At 35.7% G+C, this 5204-nt stretch overlaps 1 long non-coding RNA gene across 1 annotated transcript; it reads right to left on the bottom strand.

Moving 5' to 3' along the window:
* Positions 1-2107: 2107 nt before the first annotated feature.
* Positions 2108-4591, bottom strand: LOC127083467 (uncharacterized). The gene is made up of 3 exons (XR_007788421.1): positions 3473-4591; positions 3189-3393; positions 2108-2459 (listed from the first exon to the last, which is right to left on the bottom strand). It is a non-coding gene; the product is annotated as an uncharacterized LOC127083467 (long non-coding RNA).
* Positions 4592-5204: the final 613 nt, after the last annotated feature.

Here is a 5204-nt window from a genome sequence, read left to right as displayed (position 1 = left end):
TACCTTATGTTCAATATATACATAAGGGCAAAGAGGTAACTATACACATAATTATTATCACAGGAGGTTTTGTCAGATCACATGACATTTTCGTGTCTTGGGTAGCAGTGATGTGTTGCTAGATACCGCTCACTGTTTATTATATTAAATGCGTGATTTAATATAATTACCAACGTCGCGAAAACCTACAGGGTCACACACAAAGGACGGATTGATGAGAGATAGAGTAACTAAGGAACATCGTAAGGTACGATGTACTTAAGTAGAATACGAAGTATGGTAAGGTACCAAATACTTAAGTGATTTTGGCATATTATGAGATATGGGCCAAAATACACTTAAGTGGGCTTTTTGGCTTGAAGCTCACACAAGTGGTTCTATAAATAGAGCTCTTGTGCAGAAGCATTGTATGGGAATACAACACAACTGAAGAGTTGGAATTTCGTATCTCTCTTTCTCTCACTCAAAGCCTTCATTCATAACAGCTAGCACTGCGATTGAAGGAACCCGTTCGTGTGGACTGAGTAGAGACGTTGTCATCGTTCAACGTTCGTGATCGCTCCGTGGATTTGTATCCAAGATTTTGATCGTTACAAGGGATCTGCACCAAAGGTTTGAATCGCCACAAGAGGTAATGATTCTATCACTGATCATGCCCATTCGTAAGGATCACTAAATGGAGAATTTTTAAATTCCGCTGCGCCTTGGATGGCAATTCTCCAACAGTCAGGCCACACTAACATGCCTCAATCTGTCCACGTTGTCACACATTTTACTTGTAATTTCACTAGAAAAATCATATCATAACTAGATAAGCCAAACATAGGGGACAAAATACACAAAATTAAACAACCTATGCATAATAGTAAAATTCGGAAGTTAACTTTCGTACTTTCTTGAAACCAGGAAAACGCAGAAATAGAGCATGCCTAGATGCTCTAACTTCAAACTTCAAAAAATCTACATGCATGCCCCACTAAACAACCTACTATGCGTCCTAATGTACCATAAAAAATCTATTATGCGTTTAACTTTAAAGTAATGCATCACACAACAAAAATACAAAGAAAATGAAAATTTTACTCAATGTGAGAAGTCGACGATTTTCGATTGAATAAGGGTGCATTAGAGGTTGATTGATGTCCTAGGATTGAATGCAATTCAGGAGAAATAGTGAGAAATCTTGAAAAATGACGGTAATGAAGTTACTCACAAGCTCTATATTGGGTTATGAGTAAAACTTTTTGAAAACAAAGAAGGAAGAGGGAAGGTCTGACGCGTCCTATAAATCAAACGCATACGTAATTTGACCTCCGTAAAAAATAAGGACATTAACCTCCGTAAAAAATACGGAGTTTAACCTCCAATTATTTTCATCTATTTTCTAGTTTGGGTCTTAGATTTGACTTTTATTGCATTTTTTATGCGTCCTGAAGCTAAGTTCTAGATTTTAGAACCATTATTGATTTTTCACTAGTGTCATGCCCCAAAATTTGCCTTTCCCTTTTCATTTTTCATCTGACTTTTGGTTTGAGATTCATCTGCACACATTTATGCCAAATACATGTATATCATTCATATTAAAATAAACATCATGGATTAAGGGTTGTGTTATATAAACCCTAATTGTTGATTCATGATCATTGTAGGCCATTTGGCTTGGGTTTGATTGAAACGCCTTATTGTTTGTTTTGGGATCTTTGATTAGTTGATTTGCACCTTGATCTTGTGATTTGCTTGAAACCCTAATTGTGGAGGCTTAACAATGGGGTTTGTTTGTTGATCTTGTGGTTGTTCATGGAAAGGGCTATTTGTTCCGTTTGGTTTGATTCATGCCATTATACTTTGGTATCTTTCATCAAGCTTAATCATCTCTTGACCATGGCTTGTCACATGTCTATTTGTTTGATGATCCATTTGGTCCAAGGCCTTGTTCCATTCATGTTATTCATGTTTTCATTCAAATCTATGGTCCATTGATTCAAGTTCATTCTGCATCAATTGATTCTTGATTCATGGTTCATTTATTCAAGTTTCATAAGTCCATGATTCATTCAAAGTCCACATGATTCATGATTCAAGTATGAAAGTTTGGAGGGAAATTGTTTATTTGAAAGTAGGACTTTGTTTCATTGAATCCAAAAAATGTTTTTCATCAAAAGGACCATTTCATTCATACAAGTATGACTTACAAAGAATCCATACAAAAAATTACAAGAAAATTTTGAATTTGGACCAACAGTTGACTTTTTGGTCAACTTTGACCAAAGTCAACTCACCTATTTTATAACCCTAATCCCCACTTTGACTCTTCATTCTCCCATATTCTCTTTTGAATCCAACTCCAAGATTACTTCATTAGCAAGCAAACCATGCTTTTGGCCTTTTCCATCATGATGCCTCCATATCACATTTTTGAAGCCATGAACCAATTCCAAGCATAAGTCATCACACCAGACCTGCATTCAATCCATAAGCAATGCATACATTAGCATTCATCCAAACACATAGTAATGAATTCATATCAAGCATGGTCATAGCATCTAACATTATTGGTTCACAAGCATCAGTAACATCTAGCATAGTCCTAGCAAGCTCATAATCACATTGCAAGCATTCAACATGAATAGTATGCATCAACAACTAGCATATTTATAGCAGGAAAATAACCTAGCATTTTATTAGACTGTCACCAATCCATCAACAAAACTAAACCATAGCAGCAATTCATTTTTACTACTTTTTACCAATTCAGTTCAGAGCAGGGAGAGGATCTTAACATGACTAATTACAGGCACAAAAATTCAACATAATAGCCATTTCATTCACATCAACATAGCAGTCCATGTAAATATCTAGCTCATGTTCATGACAACAAGTTATTAACATATCACATAACAACAACTAACTTGTTAGCAGAAGCCTTGATTCATTTCCAATTAACAAGTTAACCTGAATTAATCCCTAACTGTTCCAACTCACTAATCAGCCTAACATCTAACAGAAACTTGAGCAGGTCATAACTAACTCATTCATCTAACATAATATTTTCCATTTTCCCCAAGCACTAACTAACAACCTAACCTAACAGCTTCCAAATTCATCAATCCCTAGCCATCATAACAGACCTGTAACAAAATCAATAAACCAAACTAACATAACTAAAACCAAGGTGATGGTCATCTCACCTATAGGTAGGTGGATAGACGACGTCTCTGAAATCCACCTCTTAGCAAAAGCTGTCAGCATTCCATGGTTTATGGTCATGTAAACCGAAGAACTAAAACCAGCAAGCCCGTAATAACGGATAACATCAACGAACCAAACAACTGTGGATTGTGGCAGCTCCAAAATCTTCTGGCCCTAGGTAAGAAATTTCAAACAATCACGCTCCTATAAAAATAAAATACAACCATCAGTATGGATTTAATTAGACGGCAACATATATAATTGCAAAAGAAACAAAATATACCTCTCCAAGTCAGACATGCCTAGCAACATGGACTACATAAAGATGAAGTAAGGAGGTATCAAATGGGTCTTTTGGATAACTCTCCATTGGGGCATCAGGATCGACAGGAACTTCAAATTCTGTCGTATCATATGCCTGAGAGGTCTGAGAGATTCAGATACAAGAACTAGATGGTCAATGTTGCAAAGTAGATGCACCATTGAATGAGTTATCAATAACTTGTGGCCTCCTGATCCTCGGTCCCGTGACCCTCTCAAGTCGTACTGACGTAGTTCCAGACACATGTGCGAGCCTAATCTATCCAGCGTTGTTTTCAGTCATTGCATCTGCGTTAGAAACACAACCAAATATAAACAACATGTTAGGAGAAATTGACAAATTCCGCAAAATCCTTCAAATTTTTGCCTGAGTACAATCCGAAGATGCATCTCTGAGAAATATGCAGAGCAAATCCGGAGAAGCATCTCTAAACAAACCTGCAATTTTTCTCCTATGGCAGCAACCCATTTTCTGCCCTACCAGTCCCAAAAACATTCAATGCATGTTTGAGATAGCCTACAGTTTCGTTTACACTACTGCCTATTGTACCTAATACATCTAAAGTAGCCTAAACAACTATTTACAAATCAAAAAATAAAAATAGATTAAATTTTGAAATACTTATCTAATCGAAATGATGAGAAGTAGGTTGAATATTTGAGATGCTGAAAAGTAGGAGATGTTTCAATGTTGCAGAACTCCAATGAATGATGTTTGGATAAATGGATGAGAAAGTTCAATGTTGCATAGCTCAAACATTGTTTTCGGAACTTTTTGAGAAAATGAAGGAGAAAGAAGGAAGATATGACGCGAGATGTAAAACAAAAGTGTTTGAAGATGCATTTCCAGACCATCCACTGACTTTTGAATAAATGATATTTATGGGGATGTATTTTCAGATGAGCTTTTCACACACACAAAGGGGTATTTCTTCATTTTGGTATGAAAAATAGCTCAAATTGACGCGTTCAGAGATGCATCTCCGAATATTATTCAGAGATGCATCTCCGAACATTATGGACATTATAAACTTTTTATAATGGTGTGGAATAATACTTAATGGTGGAAAGACTATTGCCGTAGAGTAATTCCCAATCATAAAGCATTTGTGGAAGTGGCCTATGGCAAATTCACATTCCATATAGCCCAACCAAGCGACCAAACCTACAGTTTGAAAAGCAACATATATCGAGTGGTTTGACTTATTTTTGTGTTATAATATTATAAATTAGAAACTTTGAAACATGTTTCAAAAACTCACTCGAGTGGTTTATAGGACAAAACAAGTGAAGGATTCTTTTCAGGTCAGATGTAACTTGATACCACACCCAACATTGTTACTACGCGAACAAGATTTTATTTTTCCTCAAAAAATCTTACTGTGATTTTGGCTCACCCGACAATAGCTCTTTCCCACTTATAATATCTCATAGACTAGCACCAGCATACACAAAGGAACATAGTGTGTGTTTAGTAAATGTAACAAATTCATATGATTTATTTATTTATTTATAAAATAGAGCCAGGAAAAATAACTTAGTCAATGTGGTTGGTTATATGAAAGAGATACATCCACATTTGAAGCCTAAGAAATATGAATTTGACGTGTTGAACATGATTAAACATGCATTATGTTTAGGTTAATAATAATAATATCTCCAACTAATATACTTTCTAGTTATCCTTTCTTTGA

Source organism: Lathyrus oleraceus, chromosome 5 (genome assembly GCF_024323335.1).
Source record: "Lathyrus oleraceus cultivar Zhongwan6 chromosome 5, CAAS_Psat_ZW6_1.0, whole genome shotgun sequence".
NCBI classification, from domain to species: domain Eukaryota; kingdom Viridiplantae; phylum Streptophyta; class Magnoliopsida; order Fabales; family Fabaceae; genus Lathyrus; species Lathyrus oleraceus.
Note: the sequence above shows the minus strand (reverse complement) of the source record. Positions and strands in the feature narration are given on the sequence as shown.